Genomic DNA, 21,311 nt, shown 5'->3' on the forward strand with positions numbered 1-21,311 from the left:
ATCCCCCTGCGTATCATATCTCAGCCTTATCTCTACTCGCAGGAGGCTGTGTGCATGTAACACACATCCCAGCAGCCTCAGACAGAGCAAAGTGTGAAGATGCAGCACAGTGTGGGTACTGTGAAATTTGGGTTGTGGGCCAAATGAGGCCATGGGGAAAGAAAGATCACATAATAGTAATTTCTAGTGGCTAGAGACATCCCGTGATCCTCCTGGGCCTCTCTGGCTGCAGGTAGCGGCAGCAGAAGCCAGTGGCGGGTTGTGCTGGAGCCAGTCCTAACCTGAGCGCCTGGCCTGCCATGGAAATGTCTGTGAGCTAGGGAAGTTACTCCTTTTTCAGTGGGAGTCAGTCTGTGCGTGGGAACAACTGCCATTCCCAGACTGCCCCTAAGGCGCCCAAAACCCCACAAACAGCTGTGGTTTTCGATGGTGAGTTGTGAGAGGCAGTACTTAGCACACCAAAGTGACATTACAGCACCCCGAATCATCATTAAAGGTGACTCCATCTTCCACATGTTGGGCTAGCACAGGGCTTATTTCAGCTCAGCTAAGTGCCAGTGAGTTGAATTTGTTTTCCTGGTTGCAGATCTTGAGTTTCTGAATTTAGAAAGCAATAGGTGGGATGAGCCCCGCACAGGACCTAACTTCATTGTGATGAAAAAATAAGGATTATCTGAGAAAGCACTTAGGCTACATCCAGGCTACCAGGCAGAGCAGGGGACCCACCCTCAACCTTCTCTGTGTCATGGTGGGGAGGGTAGGAGAATGGCTTTGAATTACCCTAAGTCCTGCTTTGAGCTGTTTATCAGAAGAACCAAGAGGCCAGATGAGGCTCCACAAGGAAACAAACTTCCCACCTCTCCTCAGCACGGCAGAATGCCAGAGGTGGGAGGGGAACTCCTCTGGGGCTCCAGGGCTGACCGTGATTACTGTGTGATGGGCATCTTCCTCTCCTCAAACTGCGCTGCAGGATTAGACAGTGAATTCAGGCCTTTGCCCCACGTAGCAGGAATTAGGATTTGACAGTCCTGTAGAAACAGGAATATTTACAGTTGTACTGGGGCTGTCAAGGACGGTAGCTGCTCACCTCTCCCCAGCCATGGTATGGATGTTGCTGACTTTCCTCTCAGTGCTCCAGCTGTTTAGCTGGTGTTTCTGGGAACGCCAGGTGCTGCCGAGTCTGGATACAGGGTGAGGGCTGAGTCTCCAAGTCCAACAGATAATCGTGCAGTATCGTTGCATTATTGTATTTCTTTCATCTGCAGATCTCGGCATCCTTCAAATGTACTAATGAAGACTAACACCACCCCAGGAAGGGGTGAGATAGTATTAACCAAGCTTACAAATGGGGAAAGTAAGACTGAGAGAAGGAATGCATTTAGACACTGGCTCCTGTCTCTGTCAGGTGTCTGCAAGAAGCTGGGCCAAAAAGGATTTGCTTAAAGCCCCAGAGCAAATCGCTGGAGCAGATCTGGGACTCCGTGCCCCAGCCTTTGGCTGCCTTAGCCACAGAATAGCTCCATCCCCCAGACTGGGAGAGGAGACACTGGGAGAAGAATATTTTCTCCTAAATCACAGGGCTTTTCCAGATTTTTGGGGAGTTTGTAAGGAACTAACCTTTGAAGTTCTTTCTTATAAGTACTGGCACAGCCCCAGAAGCTGTGACACAAGCCGCTTGCACTCCTGGTACTGTGACAGTCTCTAGCCTGGTCTGAATTTATGTTGGTGCCCGCTGCCCTGATGCTACGTGGAGCCAGGCAGCTCCTGCTGTGCGACTCTGGTCTTCCCCCAGCCTGGCAGAGAATGGTTTGAGCTGTTCAGTTACTGTTTTCTAGAAGCCACTGGCCTAAACCTGAGGAAGCAGACTGGATCCTAAGGGATCACTGAAGAGCAGTAGACAGGATCCTGTGGGATCTGTGCAGACATATTGCCTGAGCAGCTTGTGCAGCTCCCCCCGCTTTACAGCTAACAGTGTATAACAGAAGAATTGAGTGTGAAACAGCTTCCCCGCAGACCCCATTAGCCTGAGCTGGCAATTGCCAACATAAGGCCAGGACACACAGCCCTAGAGAGATGCTTGAGCTAGTACAGCGCATCTTATCAGAGCTTCCCAAAGCAGGAGGGAGCAGAGAGTCAATGAGCAGACGACTGTACCTTTTTTGCTCTTAGGCACACAGCCGCCACTTGCCCATTGCTTCCAAGCAAAGCCCTGGTCCCTGGCCCGTGGCAGCAGGAGGATTCTCTGAAGGGGCAGGCTGCACTGAGGGTGTCCTGCTGCCTCTGGTGGGGTGGGGCTTCTCTCTGCCTAATTTTCTCCCAGATGAATTTCTCCTGTGCCTCTAATTAAGCTTCCCCTTTGGCTTAGGAGTGCGGACAGTCTGAGCATTTGTAAATTACCCCATCCACCAGACAGGCTTTGTCCAGCTCTCAGACCTCTAATTATCCTGTTCATCCCCTAGAGATGCAGATCTGCTGGAGACAGGCTGAGCAAAGAATATCGGGTGCGACAGACCCTGCTTGGACAGCAGCCCTGGAAAACGTGGCTGCTGCTGCCCAGCACAAAGAGCTGTTGAAATATAGCCCAAACCTGTACCAAGCAGAGCTCTGTGTTTGCACATAAAGAAGAAAAAACTCTTCCCCCCTTGCATGTCTGGGCTGTGCTGTGCTCAGTGTCCCTCCCTGCCATGTGTGTCACAGGCTGGTGCCCTCCCATGGCAAGAGCTGGGCTCAAGTTCCTGCCAAAGCACAGAGCTTATGGCAGGTCTCCCTGGGCTGTGCAGTGCCAGCTCTGAGCTGAGTCTCTTCCTCCTAGCCACACGCACCACTGCGATGCTCTGATCCCAGGGAAAAGGGGACGGTTGTCCCTGCCTGAGGAGATGACCAGCAGCTGGAAGCACTGGAATAGATGACTTCTGTTTGCTGTCTCGATGGCTCCCCAGCAACAGCCCTTCAAGGAGCATTTCGGGTGGGCAGGACAGCACCTTGAATGCAGTGCAGTAGGCTGCTTTGGCTGAGTTTAGGTGTATACGTTTAACACGGTGCACAAGATTCAGTTCATCATCTGAAAGAGACACGTCGCAAGTCACTTGCAATCTCTTCTCTGCAGCTCCTTCCCCAGTGTAGCTTGAGCAGCCTTTGCGTGTGCGTGAGAATTTGGATTTGTTTACAGGAAGCATTTGGAGAATGTGGCCATTCTGGGTTTTCTGTTTTCTTATAAACAAATATGCAGGCAAAAGAGTTGGTCTCATACGCTGGGCTGTGGAGGACAATGAGTAAAAAAACTTGCCCAGCTGGGCTTGACTGGGAAGGCACTGAGAATGCCGAGCTCAGCGACTCCTGCTCTAGGAAAGAGAGGTACAGGCATCCCTGCGCTACACCCGACAGGCACTGCCTTGGGGGCGGCATAGGAAGGGTGCATCTTTGAGGGAAGAAGATGCAAGCAGTGTGTTTGCCCTCTCCCCTCCAGGGCAGGGCAGCTGCTGCAAAATCACTCTTTATGCAAAGATTAAAAGAAAAAAAGCACCTCTCTGAGCTAGCTGCTTTGTCTAAGTCTTGAATGATTTTCTGTCACTAGGTATCAAACTGTAGTTGAAAGGATTTCCCGTTGACATTTAGCAGTATTAAATTACAAAATAACCACAAGTCAGCCACTCAGTATGATATAAACAGTGGGATTTGACAGAGCTTTTTCTGGCCTTGGGGACCAATTTACTCATTTTTACAGTCCCAACTCCAGTCATCCGCTGGTAATGCACAGCGCCTTTTGGACACCATCTATTTGGAATCAGAGACACATATGGCAGAGTGTAATTACCTATTTATTCTGCTGCTGAATCAGCAAACTGAGGCTAGTTAACATTACAGCTCATAAGCCCCTTTCATAAACATGGGTCAGTGCTGGAACCAGGCAAAATGAATGCAAAAGAAAGAAAGAATTCCTATCGAAAGGGGAGCCAAAAAAATCAGATGATTTAACAGGGAAAAAATGGACTCTCAATGCTTTCTGCAAGGAAGAAATCTGAGGAACCACAGCCAGGCTTCTGGGAGGAGGGGCCTGGACCATCACTTACTCCCACTGGTGTAAATCAGGAGTAGCTGTGGAAATGTCTTGCTGAAAGTCTAAAATAAATGAGAGGGAAATCAGGCACATTGGCCAGAGCTCCGGCTCAGCTCCCTGAGGAAATGGGCAGCTGGTCTCAGCTCAGAGCTCTGCATACTGCCACCCCACGGGGTCTGGCTCAGGTCTGGTTTTATGCTGGCTTTTGGGCTGGACTGCGAGTCACACTTGTTTGCACCAAGAATGGATTTAGCCCCTTGTCACCAGCTGTGACGCTGTGGCTGGATGAGCACAGGACCGCCTGAACTGGGGCTAAGCACACCCCCGGCTTCCTGTCCTATTTTCTACCACCCCTTGCAGCCCTGTATGCAGGTTAATAACCAGAGGCAGAAAGTGCTTTGCAACTCTCTGCGAAGCTGAAAAGCTTCCTGGTGAGTAAATGGCAAAGCAGCCAAGGTGGGGAAAGCTGCTCAGGCAGGAACGCTGTGGAGAAGCGCCGCTTGGCTGACACACCGCAGGGGCTTCCCCAGCCTGCCAGCCACACGGAGAGCCCAGCCTGCGGGACTCCACCTGCCCAGACAGCTGCCGAGTGCGACACTAAATGTGATGCAGGTGAAAGGGTTAACTTCCACCAGTACCAGCTGCTCCCAGCAAGAAGCAAGGAGCAGGGTCCTGCCCTCTGGGTAGAGCAGCCAAGGGGAATCTGTCCAGCAGATAACTGGATCTCCCAACCCCCAGGGCTTTTAGAGCCAAATTTCTGGGGAACCAGACAGGATTTGGGGCCCCTTGTCGGGCTACCACCCTGCCATCACCTGCACAGCACTGCCTGCTCCCTGGTTCCAGCTCGTTTCCCTCCACTCCCTCCATGCAGCCTGCTGTGCGACCATGTGCTTCAAATAAACCAGGGCTTTGCAAAAGAAAAAACCCACCGCAGAGAAAGGAAACTCTCCACCAGCTAATATGGGACAGGAGGAGGCAGGAGAGGGATTTGTGGGAGGGGAGGAGGGCCTGAGTGTCCCCAGCACACCCAGGCTGAGTGCTGCCATCAGCCTGGGCACCCCAGCCTCTCCAGCAGCCTGGCAGCAGAGCCGTGCCCTGCCCTGCCCCGTGTGCTGGAGCTCCACACACTGGCGGGAGCTGCCACGAGGGACGTGCAAACCCAGGTGTGATCCTGACTGACTGCAGAGCAGCCCAGACCTCCAGCCAGGCAGGGAGGCTTTCCACCGGCCTTGGGCCCGCACAGCAACACGTGCTGGCATGGCCCCGCAGAGCCGCGCGTCAGAGCAAGCAAGGGCGCAGGGGGCTGCTCTTTTCCTGTGAAGTGGTACATGTGCGGGTCTCTGGGGAATCTCAGCACCCGTCTGCTCTTGACTGCAGGATCTAATGGCTTCTGTCTTAATCCAGGCACTGGCACGTGGGTGTGGGCGTTGCGTCCTTGTTCCTGGGGTTTGCACATTTACAGTCTCTGGATATGAAGCACCGTAACCGCACAGCTACGTGGGACTGCCCGCGAGCGGGCAGGCGCGTGACCGTGAATGTCAGGCAGTGAAAGGCTGCATGCCCACCAGCCTGCGGTACAGGAGAGGTGTTCTAGGATTAGGTGAAGTTTGCCATGTTGCAGCTTGACATATGTAGGGCTGGTGGCTGGAGAGTGGAGAGGAGGGCGAGACGAGGCTTTGTCAAACAGGGCACAGAGTCAGGGTCCGCCATGGGGTGCAGGGCTGGAACGCAGCACAGGAAAGGGCTGACTGCCCACAGCACTGCCTGGAGGAGCAGAGGCGATGCTGGGCAGAGGCAGCAGGAAAGGCAGACCCTTGGGAGGGCAGGGAGGACAGCTGAACACCACAGATGTGGAGCTGGGTCTCTGCAAGGGCAGGGCTGAAGCCTCTCTTGTTTTTCTGGTTAGTGCAGTGATGTGCAGGGCAGCGCAAGCAGTGTAATGCTGCAGGCCTGGAGGGAGCTTGCTCTGCAGCAAGGGCTTGGCAGCAGGTTGGCCTGTTGAGGGCAGGGGAAGGAGGTAGCTTCCCTTTCTCTCCATATGTAGCAAAGAGGCAAAATAATAGCAGGAGCCTAAGCTGCCAGCAGAAAAGCAAGAGACTATTCTGGAAAGTACCGGCTAAAGCTGTAGGAACACGTTTCTCCTCCCACTGACTTTCAAACTTTGCAGTGATTAAGACACACACGCATCACTGCCAGGACTCCTCAGTAAAGCTGCAGTTAGGTGGTTTCCCTGTGGGACAGGGTGAGGTACAGGACTTCACAATGATTTGAAGCAAGACAGAAGAGGAGGCATTGGTCCCTGCCTCTGTCCACAGTTGGTCCTCACTTGGGCTTCTCTCTTGCAGGGGGGTTGTGGGTCCTGGTTTGGAAAGGACCTGTGAGCTGTGCTGTACACAGCACAGGTGGGGGCACATTGCTACACCTGGCCTGGTTTGGAGTCTCATCTGGCTCCTGCTATTCCAAAATGGAAAGGAGCAGTTTTCATTTCCTCCCTCTACATTAAATTTGCCAGGGTGGCCAGTCACTGCCACAAACGGAGGGAACTGGGTTCCTTGGCTGAGCTTTGAAACCTCAGGGAACACAGCTGATGGGGAAGGGGCTGGCACACAACAGTGGGCACAGGCGCCCTGTGTCTTTGCCCTGACAAACGACTTGACCTGGACAAACAAGCTCCCTGCTCTACCCAGCACCTCAGTTTCTACATTTATAAAATGGAGGTAATAACAACCATCTTCACTGCAGTGCTACAAAGGCTGATACTTAAGTCGTGCTTTTAAGCTCTTCAGGAAAAGGCATTACTATGAAGCGAGCGTGGCATCCTGGAGCGGGGTCCTGTCCACCTGCACCACCGGCTGGAGCAGGGAGCAGCCCACCATCTCCTACAGGTGCACACACTCGTGCTTGTTCTCCTTCCATTTTTACTCATCAAAGGGCTGGGCACCTTGTATGAGGGTGTGCGGGGAGCTGGGATTTGAACTCATTAGCTTTGTGCAGCCTGCACCTGCAACTCACTTATGTCTGCAGCCTGCGGGGAAACAGTTTTATTTTCTTTTTTTTTCCTTTTTTGTTTAAGAGGGGAGGAGAGGGAAGAGAGAAAATGACAAGCGCTCAGGAGGACCAGCTTGGTTCTGGGCCAGGTGCTGCACAGTAGGAGCAACAAAAAATGCCTTAGAGGTAGCTGGTGAAACTGTTCCGGGGAACGTGACTAAAATACCTGTGCCTCTCACTATGCTGAGGCTCATTTGCCTTGGGACCACTTGCAAGAAGGGATCATGCTGGGGGAGCTTCTCCGTGGCTGCTGGCTGAACGTCTCCTGCCTAGTGTGCCTGCAAGACCAACCCGATTTTAAATCTCCAGTTGTGGATGCGCCTTGTTTGGTACAAGCAGAAAATAACACAAAATTTCTGCCTTTTCACTCCATCCTCCCTGCAGAGGGAGTGTGTGGAGAAGGAGGAGGAGGTTAGACCATAAAGCTGGACGGCAGGACTTGTATGTCCTTATTCTTCCCTCTGCTATTATTCACTCTGCTAGCATGGATTTTTTTACTTGAACCATTAGTTTCGCCATCCGTAAAACAGAGATGGAAACTAGGATCCTCACAGGAATATTCTACACCCTTCAGATGGAGTTTGTCTCATCTGAATTCACATCTACCTGACTCTTCCCCCCAGCCCTGTATCTTTTTCTTTCTCTGTGATTTCAGATAGACTCCCATAAATCTTGTTCCAGGCCTAAATTAAATGACTGCTTAGAAGTCAAATCCCATCTGTGGCATGCCCTGTGACCTGGCAGTCTTCCTTTCCATCGCTTAAAGCTGGCAACATCCCAGGGTCTCAGGGAAGTTCTGCAGAAGGATTGTCAGGCTCCTGGGATTTAGTTTAGATCAGTATTTCCATCCCCAAAACCTATTTTCGGGAGAAGGGAGAGGAGAAAGCAGTTTGATGCAGAGTTTTAAATTGGCCATGTAAAGTCCATACACTTAAAAGTTAAAATATGAAGCAATCTGTTTTATATCTGAATTTGTTGGATCCTCTTAAAGGCTATGGAAACTTAAATACGAGAAGTCCTGTTTTTCCCACACTTGCTGTTCCTTGGTTATGTGCTCTTTCTACTAGTCGTCCTGCCCCCCCGAGCATGCAGCAGTTGTTACCTGCTCCGCTGGCAGAGGCTGGTAAGGGGCCGCAGTTTGCAAATCTTTTGTGAAAAGTCCAATTTTTATCTCAAGCAAACATTTTCGCTTAATTTAATACCAGCGCTTTGCAGTGTCTGAGCACTGCACAAGATGCACCTAATGAATGTGGAGGAACAAAAATATCAACAGGAAGTTGTTACAAAAGCAGCAGAAGATGTGATCTGCTCCACGGTGGGATCAGGCTCCGGCCCCGCCGCGCACGCAGGAAATGAGCCACAGACGGGGTGCCAGCGGCGTCCCCAGGGAGGGAGACAGAGCTGGGACCCGCTCCAGAACTTTTCCATGGGAATTCAGCAAGACCCATTTTCTGATGAAGTCAAAGTTGGCAGGACATGCAGCCGAGCCAAGGAGTTCACTCCAGAACATGGTGATTTTTAATAAAGTCACAATTGCTGCTCTGTGCTAAATGAGTCATTTTAAAGTCAGCCCCTCATAAAACAATCCCTTCTCAGATACTGCTTCCTTCCATACATGTTTCACCAGCACAGCGTACTTTTATGGTGTAAACACTACCTTAACTTATATTGCTGCTGAACAGTTACTGCTTGTTCTCGCAGATTTCTCAACAGCGAAATCCAGGGCCGCGCACAATGCCAGTGAACAACGTGCTTGTAGAAAGGGGCAGCAGAATTTTACATCCAAACCCCAGTGGCATGAGCCGCAGTTACGGTGACAAGTGCATCGATGTGTGCGTGTGACGCAGCCCCTCTGGGGCACAACAGGCCCCCCTTGTTCCCTGGCTGGACGGGGTAGAGGGACTGTGCCTTCCTGGCTGTGCGTGCGGCTGGCCGGCAGGACAGGCAGAGGTAGCTGTCCGGCTTCTTTCCTCAGCAAGGACGCTCATTTGATCACTTTCTAGTCCGCTAATTTTTCACAAACTTTGTCAAACTGAAATCTGTGTTGGAGCCGCCTTCGACTGCCTGCCAAATTACATAGAAATATTTAAAATTGGCCAGTGAGTTAACAAGATAGGAGGTGGAGGAGGTGGGGGGAGATGACAGATGGACGGTGTGAATGCAGAAGTCTTGCATCCTTAGGAAACCAGGCTTAAAATGTTCAGAAAACCAAAGAGGTCTCTGATCCATAAACCCCTTTGTTCCAAGGCACTAATCTACCCAAACCAACCAAGCTGTTGAAGTGCAGGATGATTTAGTTTACTTGGTTTTGTTTATTTGCTTTCTGAGGACGTGTGGGCCGAAATCATGTCTGAGAATATGGCATGTCTCGCATTATTCGACTGTGGATCACAACCCTGTAAAACAGCTTTTTTCTAAAATACACAGTGTGAGTATTTGTAACCTGAATGCAAACTGCCAAACACACGTTCACAGAACTCGGGTATTTTTGTTTAATATGTATGTATTTTCTTTTACAATTTGGACCTAATGAAAAACATGTGGTTTGTGCTGAGTAAAAGGAATAATAGGACTTTGTGATGGCTGTGTCAGCTCCTGCTGGGCATTACCAACCGCGTGTACTCTCTTGCTGACTTCTGACTCCAGGTACTGCAGGATAACTTGAACACGTTCCTCATCCCCACCCAAACCTGAACATTGCAGTTTTCAAAACACTGTTGTCTTGGCAACATTCCAGATCCTGTCTGGGCATTTAAAGCTGGCTGAAATCGGCGGAGCAAAAGCACGCTTCAAGTGTTTTCCCTGGGCTGTAGCACAACACCTGACTGCGGCCGTGCTTTCTTCCCAACACTTGGTTGCTTCAGTTGCCTTTGCTCTCTGCTCTTTGCTCATTTCTGACAATGGCACCACTGTGGTACCTCCCAGTTTCCTTCCTGTTTAAAAGAAAGCTCCGTATCTGCCCAGCATTCAAACCAGGGGCACCAAACCATTTTTGTGCTGTGGTTATTCACAACTGAGAACTGCGAACAGTGAGGACAGAGATGCTTCATGGGCTCTCCGGAGAGCTGAGTCAGCACTTTCAACTTCCTGAATGATACAGACTCAAGAGGGCATGAAACAGGGCTGTTGCTTTAGATCTGGCACCAAACCCCTACAAATGCAGAAAGCTGCTCAAAGAAATGTACATTTGAAGGAGTGCCACTGAAACACATACAGGAAAATCCTTCATTGTGAATGCAAATTCAAACAAAATTGTTTACCTCCTGCCTTCCCACACAAAGGAAACCTGCTGCCTCTTCCCTAGGAGAGTGTTTTACCAAGCTCATATGAAACTCTTTTTACAACATCCCTTTGTCTCTTTTGGAATCTGACCAAGAACTATAAGCCTTTAAAGAGAGCTTTTTGCTTGTTCAGGCCCAAAGGGAGTAGCTGGGTATAAATAATAGATTGGCCTTTACTGTTCCCAGTGTTTCTGTTTTCTGCTCCTCACAAACACAACCTGGGGAAGGTGTGGTGGTGCCTGTAGCAACGAGAGAGCAGTTATCTGGTCTCCCTCGAAGGAACATGATGATAAAGTGAGGAACAGCTGACAGGACCAGAGCTGGTATGTGCAGCCCAGCGGACGTGACGTTCCAATTTTAGAAAACTACAACTGGGGAGACTTGCTCGCTTGCTGGACCTTGCTGCTGTTTTCCATACAGGGAGCCTTGGGAAAGCGATGTCTTATCTGTCCAGCCTACTCAGCAATAACAGCCCCTCATCCAGGCAGCTGATGGTTAACAATACCTTTGGAGCATACACGTAGCTAAGGAAAAATGTTAGGGATTTACAATACATGGCCAGGCAACATGAACTCCTTGCTTTTCCAAGGTGAACAGCTCTGCCATGCCAGTCTGGAAAGCCACAGTTATCCATTGATTTCAGTTTTGCCAGTATTGCATCATCCATCTCTCACTTGCAAGTGAGCGTCAGTGTTGCAACCCCAGTGGTCCAGGTAGTCCTGCTTCCCACCCGCCCCACTCCCACCCAGCCCTGCCTGCCTTCTTTCATCTTGTGCCTTCTACGCTACTAAAAAACACCTCCCCACCTTTCCTAAAAGATACCCTCAACTATTCTCTCTTCTCCCCCAGTGTCAGATTCTGCCTTGAATTGTCAAGTTTGACACTAGCAATTTGGCAGAATCCCAGTCCCCACCCACCTCTTTCTCCATTGCTGTGGTTTGTAAGGCAGGGAGTTAGGGGGCTGTTGCATATTCCCGAGAGGAAGGTCTGGTATTTATCTCTTGGCAAGCAGAATTAGGAACCTGAGCGAGAGTACGCAGGCTTCTGCTCTCTTCTACTCCTCAGTTACCTTCTTGGTCTCTCTGGGCAGATCAAGGTTTTGGTGCTGTTTTTACCAAGGTCAATGATCTATTCTTTTGTATTCACTGTACTCAATTAGTTGAGGGCATTTAAAATGAGTTTTTCATATTTGCATCACAAATTCCAAATGATCCATGAAAAGCAGCTGTTCAGGAGCTTCTGAATTCATTCCCCCCAATGTCTGGAAGTGGAGAAACTTTGCCAGCCATTTGACTGGGGCCCTGTGCAGTCAATATGATGGGAAACTGTCAGTCATTTTTAGTCTGCATTGAAGAAATAATGTGATGCTGTGGCATCTGGTTTCCATTTTACATTCTCTACAACCTCTTCTTTACCTGACTGGATATTTACTAATAGCTGTGTCAACAGATCAGTAGCTGAAGAGCTGCGTAGCAGCACCCCCAAGGACCTTCAGTGTTGGCATGGTCATATGCAGTGGTGTTACATGCCACAAAACAGTTCAGATCTCATTCCTTCTCTCTTCTCTTCCGCTAAAGATAACATGCTGTAGATTTGAGCTGGAATTTTTTACTTTGCAACACAGCATTCCTTGGTCTTGTTTGCTGGCTTTTTCAGAAAGACCTGGGACCTTGACAAAACAACATGGTGATGTGAATAAAGGACTAGAACAATAAAACCCCTGCCTTTCACAACAGACCTTGATGCCATGGCCTTGAATAATAGGGGTGAGTTTAAACTTGGGAAAGTTTCAGCACAAGGTTTTAAGGATTGCTTTCCCAGTCAAAAAAAGAACCACAAGAACAGCAGGGGAAATGCAGAACACAGAGCTTGCAGGTTCCTCTTCCCTAAATAAGCAACAGTGGGCTCTCCCGTGAGTGCTCTGGGCTTTAGTTCATTTGGGGCTCAGCTTGCTTCTGGTTTTGAGGCCCAGTAGTTAGCAAAAGGAGAATTCATAATCTTCTAACCTGAGCTGTAGCTGTGATATTAGCTCCCCTAGCTTTGCTGAATCATTGACATGCTCAAATAGAGGCTATGGAGAAGGACTCCATCACATTGCAATGAGCCATGGCTATGGTTTTTGCACTGTCACTTTATTTTCTACATCCTTTACTTTGTGTCAATGATTTTTTTTTCTACAGGCCTTAGCACAACAGGCACCTGAGATTATTTCTCAGTGACAGCCTCAGTGCTTTCCTGTCCAGGCATTGTACACATTTTTGAGCTCACTAGTCATGTCTTTTCCCTGAACTCTAGCTCTTACTTATGCAGCCCCTCTATGTCTTACTGCTGTGCATCCACACGTCCAGCTTACAGTACGACACACCTCAGCACGTACGTGCTGCCCAGCCCACAGGCACCCTCCCCTCGGCTGCCCAGCACTCCCAGGCACGCAGGTTTGTACCATGAGCTCAGGATACAGCTAGAGACAACTTTTTATGCACTGCACAATTCTTCTGTCTTACACACACGTGCAAACACCACACCAAAAATCACACACACAAAGCTCTCATCAGCCCCTCTGCATCTTCCACCCGGCCAGTTTCTCAGAGGCCGTTGCATTCATTCGTACAGAAACAGTGTGGCTGAAAGCCAAAGGCTGGTCTTGCTTTCTCCTCTCTTTCCTTCCTTCCTTTCTTTGGCTTGCTGGGTGTGACAGTCTGAATGCAGTTGTTTATTGCTTTTGTTTCCACATATAATCAGATCTCTTTCCCTGACATTATGCAGCTCAGCACAAGCACTCCAGGTGGGATGAATCCAGTTCAGTGCCCTCCTCCCACCCTAGGCTGCTCCTATCGCTAATGAACTGCAAACAACCATGTTCCCCATGTTCAACCTTCACCCTGCCCGATGCATCCATAATCTAAATATAGGCCATAATTATTCCACTGGCGTCGGTAGACCCATTGACAGAACTGACAGTGGCAGAGGTCGGGAGACCCTTTGCACCTTCAATATATTCTCTTAACCATTTCCATGCCGCTGATGGTTCCAGTCTCCCTAACATCCAATAAATGTCTGGGATTTGCCCTTTTCAGTGTTCCAAATCTGTTTGTTCCTTAGTCTTCTCAGTTCCTGTGCCGCCAAACCACAGGCTGTTTATTTTCTTCCCTCTAATTGGGACACTTCATTTGTTTATCTGGTTGTGCAATCAAAACGTGAACTCAGAATGCTCTTTTCAAGCCAATGACCTGCATCTCCCCCAGATGCAAATCCCAGTGCCTGAGAAAATGAGTGCAGGAATCGATCTCCTGGCCAATGCGCTGTTTCCATGTTGGAATACCCTGGAAGCAGAGGCACTGACTTTCCATATTATTATTTTTATGGCCCTATGGAACAAACAGTTGAATATGGTGCTGTGTGAGTGAATAGCGTGGGGAGAATCTAATCTGTGCTGTAAGTAATTTGATCACAAATCATTTAGAGAATGTAAATTGTAGGGGAGAGATGTCACTCCTGGCAGGAGGTCGCCTGTGTCACCTGTCAGACAGTCCCCAGTGGCAATCATGAAAATTTCTTTGCGGGATTATTAATAAATAAACATAATGCTCTGCATTTCTGCAGCACCTTTCACTAGAGGGACAGAAAGGACTTTAACAGTAAGAACTGTGCTATGCAATTATTTTAACTTCCTTTCAAAATATTATTTTAAAGGTCAAATTTGTCATTTGTTTCCTGGGATCATAAAATGGTATTAAATTTAAACTTCATGATTTCCACCACCATCTCTGCTCATTTGGAGGTGAGGTATAACCTCCATTTTACAACTTGATAAATTAAATGAAGTGACAAGTCATTAGTTCTCAGATGCCTGTTAAGTGTTTGTAGCGTGGTAGCTCTTAGAGAGTGTAACAGTGGTCAGGAATCCCATGTGCTGCTACAAAGGACAAAGTTTCTGTCCCACAGAATTTATAGTTTAGTTCAAAACTTAGAAAAGCAGCAGAAGAGAAAGGAGGAGATGGGATAAGACCAATCGTGACTGTTTAGATCTCCTGTAAGCGTACATCATGTGGCACATGAAGTTATAATCATAAAATTGTAGTGCTGTCATTCAGTGTGTAGTGATATATTGCTGCACCTCTAAAGAATTGGATCCCGGCTGTGCATCTCAGTGTATGTATCACCGTAACTGTTAATAAGCTAGAGGAATATGTGGAAGAGGTGAGAAGAAAAGATGGAAGAATCCATCTTTTTGAAGAATGAAGAAGATGATGTTGATATTGTACGATCTCTGCGTGTTATGCTGTTCAATATTGCCTCATTCTTCATCTGCATTCTTTTGTCTCTGTGTATCCATATCGGTAGTCTGAAAACTTAACCTGCAAGCTTTTTCTGGGCAGGAGTCTTCTTTTGTCCTGTATCTTTTGCACAACACCAAGCACGGTTTTGGTCCTGACTTACAAGTAGGACCCCGAAGTCCTACAACATTACTAATCTGTCGTGCTTCCACTGAAGTTTATGGCAAAATTTATCCCACTTTCTCTAGCTGTGGAATTATATAGCACTGGTGCTACAAACACATCTTAGAAGTGAAGAACAAATCACAAAAGTATTGCCCAGAATAGATTCTTCAGGAACTATCCCCTGTGAAAGGGGGCTGAGAATGGGAAGGTGCATGCATGCAGCTCTGGCAGGGTCACACTTGTAACACCTGGCTGTGAAAGCTGCAAAGCTCTGCCAACTCCTTTTGAATAACAGGCCGTGCTCACGGAGACTGAGCGTAACTGTGCATTCCTGTGAAACTCGCCCAGAACACTTGGAAGGGGTCACGAGGAGGAATGTCAGGGAAACAGGGGAAGGGCCTACGACTGCTAAAGCCAGAGCTGCTCAGTCTGGCTTCAGTTGCTTTTCTCCTCTTCTCCTTTTCTTCCTTTTCTTTTCTTTCTTCTTTTATCTTTTTTCTTTTCTTTGTCTTTTTTCTTTTCTTTTTTCTTTTCTTTCTCTTTTTTCTCTTTTCTCTTCTTTTCTCTCATCTTCTTTTTCCCTTTCCCTTTTCCACCCTGCCTCTTCCTTTTTCCTTGCCCTTTCCCTTTCTTCTATTTCCTCTTTCTTCTTCAAGAAATTCACTCATGGAACTGTAAGAAAGCAAATCTCTGCAAAAATAAATGAGAACTCCAGCATGGCTGAGTAAGGGAAGGCATTTGGGTATCGCTAATGACCAGAGACACTATTTGAACAGGGACCAGCTTAAGACAGTTCATCACGAAAACAGGGGAGACAGAGCAGTAAAGCTTGTGCCTTTGCTAACACAATAATGAAGCAGTTAGAATGGGGTATCTTTACTATCAGCCTAACATATGGATGGGTTCACACCTGAGCCCAAGCTCTCCAGTCACCCATACTGCCTGTGTGTCAGTGTGCTCCATGGCTCCAGCCCAGTGAGCCACATTCAAACCCTACCCAGAGAAGCAAGAGGAACGCAACTCATTTGAATTAAGGTGCTTCAAACTCCAGCACAAACGGCAGCGTAAGCTGTAACACAGGTAGTGTGGCACACAGCTTAGAGCTCAAACAGCAATAGAATAGCGCTGCTTCTGATATTTATTGCTCCTTCTGTGGTGTGGTCAGTCTTGCTTCTCAAAGCAAGCCTTAGATACCTGCTGACTTAGTACAGACACTTCTGCCAACGAGATGATTAAGTGAAGAAAACTGGTGCAACAGATAGCACACCATGGGATGCAGCACGGAAAGTACTGAAGCGACATGCCTCTGCCTCCCTGCGCTCTGTGCCACGCAGCCCGTCTCAGATCTGTGACCCTCTCATCACAGGAGGTTGGATAATTTTCCAATTCCACAAGGACTCCTACCAACTCTCCGAGTTACTCCTTGCTAGACATTTCCTTACCAAGATGTCCATGGGGCTCCTTCTCCCTACTACATGGATCTGCTCTGGGTCCAGCCACAGCCTGCAGGACACAGTTCAGGTCTCCTCTCCACTGCCCTTCCTTCTCTCTGCCCTGTTGGAGCCCCTTCTGGTGGTGGCAGCAGCAGCAACCAGCTGGCCTCTGTGTGGTGATGTGGTTTAGATATTTGCTTCTCCTCTGACCCCCTCTTGCATTGCCCTTACACTGACACACAGACTGCTTCTCCTAGTGCAGCGTGGCTGCTGGTTGCTCAGCCTGTTGCTCAGGTCCTGCTGTATCGGCAAAGGCAGTCACACCTGCATTTCACCCATAGCTACAACTTTCTAGTGGTGATGAAGGGCTTCTAAGGAGCAGGTGCTGCAGCTGGGTATTACCTTTTTGTGTGACTTCTGCTTTGAAATCTAACTCAAGGAAACCTTTTACTGTTTGGCATTATTTGTCCTATCTGCTTTCCCCCTCCATATTATAAAATTCTGAGAAGAGGACCATGGGAGATGCTGGCTGCGAGGGAGATCCTAGTGACCCCATGCTGCCAAGGGCTGAGGTGCTGCAAAAGCCAGGGAGTCGTGAGTGGGCAGAGGGTGGTGCAGAGTCTGCAGAGACACCAAAAGGGAGGATGTGCTGACTTTGGAACAGAGGGGAAGTTACATGAACAGAGCTGCAGAAAGGAAAATGCATGAGTCAATATTCATCCATATATTCATGATCTGTAGGCTTGAGTGCTGTGATGCTCATTATCTAGGCATGACCTTAAAAACTGCAGTTGATTGAGAACACGGCAGCCCATCTGCTTGGCAACACAGGCTGCTGGGGGCCTCACCCCAGCACTCTGCTCCCTGCACTACTTCTCTGTTCTTTGTTTGAATACGAATTCAATGGCTCAGACTTCATCTCCAAACCCTTTGCTAGGGGCTGAGACAAGGCATCCACAACTCCTTCTCTCTCAAGAGCACACGAGTGAAATCTGTGTGTACAGGACACACAGCCTTCTCTGTGCCCCAGCTTCAGCTCTATACAGCAAACTTCCTCCTCCTCCTGGATATAACAAGGAGAGTGCATTCCCTCTGCCCCTTAGCTGTGCAGAGGGGCTCTGCTGGGGTGAAACACCTCGCCCTGGCTGTCCTCTCCTCACGGGGGGACGAGCAAATTCATGAATGAAAACTCACAATATCCTAGTAGGATATTGTAGGGGACAAAAGGCCCCTTCTATTTTTTCTCTACCGCCCCGCCCTGTTTGTGACTGACCAAAGAAATGAATGAGAACTGGCCGCTGCCACTTAATCACTTAAAATACACAATCGCCAGCGAAGAGGAAGCAATGTTCAATTTTCTGTCCATGTGAAAAATCCTTCTGCTCCTTCCTCCAGACACCTTCCTGAGCCTGCTTTCTAGCATCCCTTCTTCTTTAAAAGAAAACGTGTCTTTCTTCTAAGCAATTAAACTGTATAAAAAAAGGACATTTTCTCCATCATACTTTCCCATCTCCCCTTTCCTGGATGGCAATCACATACTCCAGATCTCATGCTGCGAAGGATATTCTGCCACTGGTCACATCTGGTTCCCTGATGAGATCCGCAGGCGGCTGAGCTGGAGCGTTTGCTGGGTCACGTGGCGGCTCTAGGTTGCCTTATCTTCCTGAAGACCAGCGCTTTTTAATCTCCTTTGATTCTATTTCTCTCTTTTTGCAGCACTCTTATCAGTTTGAGACTAAACTGCCGCACAAATGCTCATGAGATCAATCTACAGATCTTAAATATGGTAAAAAAGAGGTGTTTCTCTGAGCAATCTGTTGGAGAGATTTTGTACTGACTTTTAGACTAGTTCCACACTGGTATGCATTCCTTTAGCATTAATGCTTCCTCTGGGACTCGAACCTTACAGAAATATGAGAACCGAGCATGCAGGCTGCAGACACACTATGAAAGCCAGCCTGCATGTAGTGTGTGTGCGGAGAAGACATGCTGCAGCTATGTCTGTGGAAAGAAAGATTCACAGCCTATCTTCTCTAGCTACTGCTGGAAAATGGAATCTCTTTAAACTCTGTCATTTTCCTTTGAGGAAGAAGGCTTTGGGGTTTTTTCCCTGAGAATAACTTCTATCAGGAGTTTCCTCAGTGTACGCTATTAAGAATGGAAAATGACAAATAAGTCAATAGGCATATATTAAGTCAGTAAGGCCAGGATTTATCAATAATGGACTGAGGATGAAGGATACAGTGACAGTTGCATTTAGCACTCGGCCTAAAGTAAATCAATCAAATTGACTGGATGTTGATTTAAAATCCTTGAAGATTTGGGTCAGGATCATTCTAGTTTTCCTGAAACAGACTTGTTACCGGGAATCTTCATACCTGCAAGTAATGCAGAAAGTTTCCTGTTTACTTTTCTCAGCCTCCACTGGCAGTATGTGCTCGGTTCTGTTTGAACAAATAAAATAAAGTGGCCGTGCTCGCCATGGGTCAGCTCTGAAACGCTTGGGCTGCAAATAATAAGGAGGTGGTGGCTGCTCTACAACTATGTAAGCATTAGCCGTAAAAGCTCTAGAGGCATAAAAGACTATTTCCTCGTATTTTAGGTCAAAAATTATTTAAAATACTTTTATTTATGTAGTTCTCCATTCCTTACAGGCTGATCTTCAGCCTTATACCAGCTACTAAGAGTTTGCTTCAGCAGCAGTATGAGTGGGGTTTTAAATACTGTAGACTAAAATGGACATCAACCCGTCCTTGAACCATATAAAGTAATTCAGTTGGTTAGCTGAGATCTGTGGATGGTGCAACCTTCATTTAGTTGGGTGTGTGTAAAATACGCTTCTTACACTCGAGGAGACTCGATCTGGAGACATAATGCCGACTTTTGCCGGCCTTGGGCGCAGACTGCCACGTTCAAAGGGAGGCGTCGCTGTGCAGCGGATGTGCCTGGTGTTAAACACACCAGGGCAAGCCAGGCCGCAGGATCGATTCACGGCTGTTCTGACAGGGATCCAAACAAGGGAGAAGTAAAGTAAACGTCTTCTGAAAGTTCTCACTTGGGGGGTTGTTTAAAAGAGAATTTCACACAGAGCTGTAGGATAGAATATACAAGAAGGTCTATTTCTGTCAAGACTTAATTGAGGAAATTTAATTTTCTTTCCTATCTGAATTGCTGTTGATAATCTAAAGTAATTCTGTCTGGTCTGTCTAATTTAGCAATGAAAAACCTGGATCTTGAAGCTGTGCACAAGAATTTACCAGATTTTTAAAAACAGCTTTCCTGAATAGAAAGACGGTAACTTATGGCAGCGTAACAAAAGATCCTTTTTTTGTCGCTGTTTTGATGTAAAACACTTACGTTCTTATACCTCAGTGCACTGTCACTCTCTTTTTAAGAGAAAGAAATGCATTTTTGCAAATGGCACATCAACAGACCTTGGGAAAATTGAGTTTGGAGAAAAAAATTGAATTAATTTTGTTTCTCTAAGCACTTTCCCATGTTTCAGATTTTGTACTGATAGATTGATGATATGATTTGCTTTAAAACCAGGTGGCCTCTAAGTTTCCATCTGTTGTGTCTATTGCTCTGTCTCTAGTGAGAAGCATTGCATAGCTGTGCAGGCATCTGTACCCTTGAGAGAAAACCCTTTACGCTATCAGAAATGCTCAGGGAGAGAGAATCTAGTTTTACAATGTCTTAAATGCGAGCCGGATCAGAAACTTGAGCCCCTGGAATGATCATGTTTATATTCACCCAAACTGAATGCACTGAATTTATATTAGCTTTGTGTAAACAACTTTACAACGAAAACAAAACCTAGTGACATTTCCAGACGAAACAGTTCAAATCTTGCAAAACCACCTGAGTACCTCGCAGACATTTGCTGCAGTTTCTTGTCTCGCTGGATGCCAGAGGTGGCACTGCTTTAGCAAGAATGTTTTCCTAAAAGTAGGAGCTTTGATGGATAAACAATGCCATTTGAGCAAAGACCTGCCATGATTTTTCAGGTTCTGCAATACAGAGGCTTATTCTGGAGCTTAAACTACGTGAGTGGAGTCTGCTGGAAAAAGTGACTTATCTGAACCAAAATGTCTTCGATAGCAGGTTCCCCGCAGTTCCGGTGTAGGTGTAGGTGTAGCTGTAGGTGATGCGATCGGTCGAGAGAGAGGAGATGCCGCAGCTGAGCATTATGCTCCCCGTGGGCTGCAAGCATTTCCCTAGAAGTTGTATGTTTGTGAATGTCATGCACAGAGCGCAGAACGGGGCCTTTCCCCGCTGCTCCCGGGCAATGGAAATAACGAATCCTCGGTGCTGTCGTTGGGCAGGGCGTCACTGTCCTCTCCAGACAGCTATGCGCCGCACCAGGGCACCTGAGGGAATTTGGAAACATGTGAAGGCCGAGGCACAGGACAAACGGGCTGAAGCCGTCAGTCGCGTCCCACCGAAGGGGGCTCCCCGCGCACGCGTGGCCTCGTTTGGGTGCCTGGTGTTAATTAATGAACTGGGCTGACTTGAACCCCCACCCTCGTACCTGCGTTTCCCTTCCCAGCTGAGGTGGCAGCTGGAATCGGCTCCGCACGAACTGCTTACAGCAACTCAACTGGCCTCGCTTAGAGGATTCATTTAAAAAAAAAAACAACAACCAACTGGATTATTTTTAGCTGGGAAAGGGCTGAGTAGAAATGAAAATATACCGGCAAAAGGTACTTTTGCTGGCAGAGCGTGTTTCATTTGCTGAACTGCTCTAAGTCACGTCGGCACTAGCGCTTTCTGCTATGACAGCACTAGGAGTTTCCCAGTTGTACCAGCAAACACCTTCCGATGGAGCTGGGCCTTGGAGCACAAAAGTTGACAAATTATGAGCAGCCACGTTTCTCACCCGCTATGCTGCTACCCTGCGCCTTTCGCCCAGCTCAGACAATTAGACAAGACTCGCTAGTTTCGTTTTTATTTATTGTTAAGTTCACTTTCAGGTTTTTGTTCACTTGTAAAAAAAACCCTGTTGAATTTCAAGTTCGAATTCAACTTAAACAGAGCGCTAACATTTATC

This window comes from Phalacrocorax aristotelis, chromosome 17 (assembly GCF_949628215.1).
Source record: "Phalacrocorax aristotelis chromosome 17, bGulAri2.1, whole genome shotgun sequence".
Classification (NCBI taxonomy): Eukaryota; Metazoa; Chordata; class Aves; order Suliformes; family Phalacrocoracidae; genus Phalacrocorax; species Phalacrocorax aristotelis.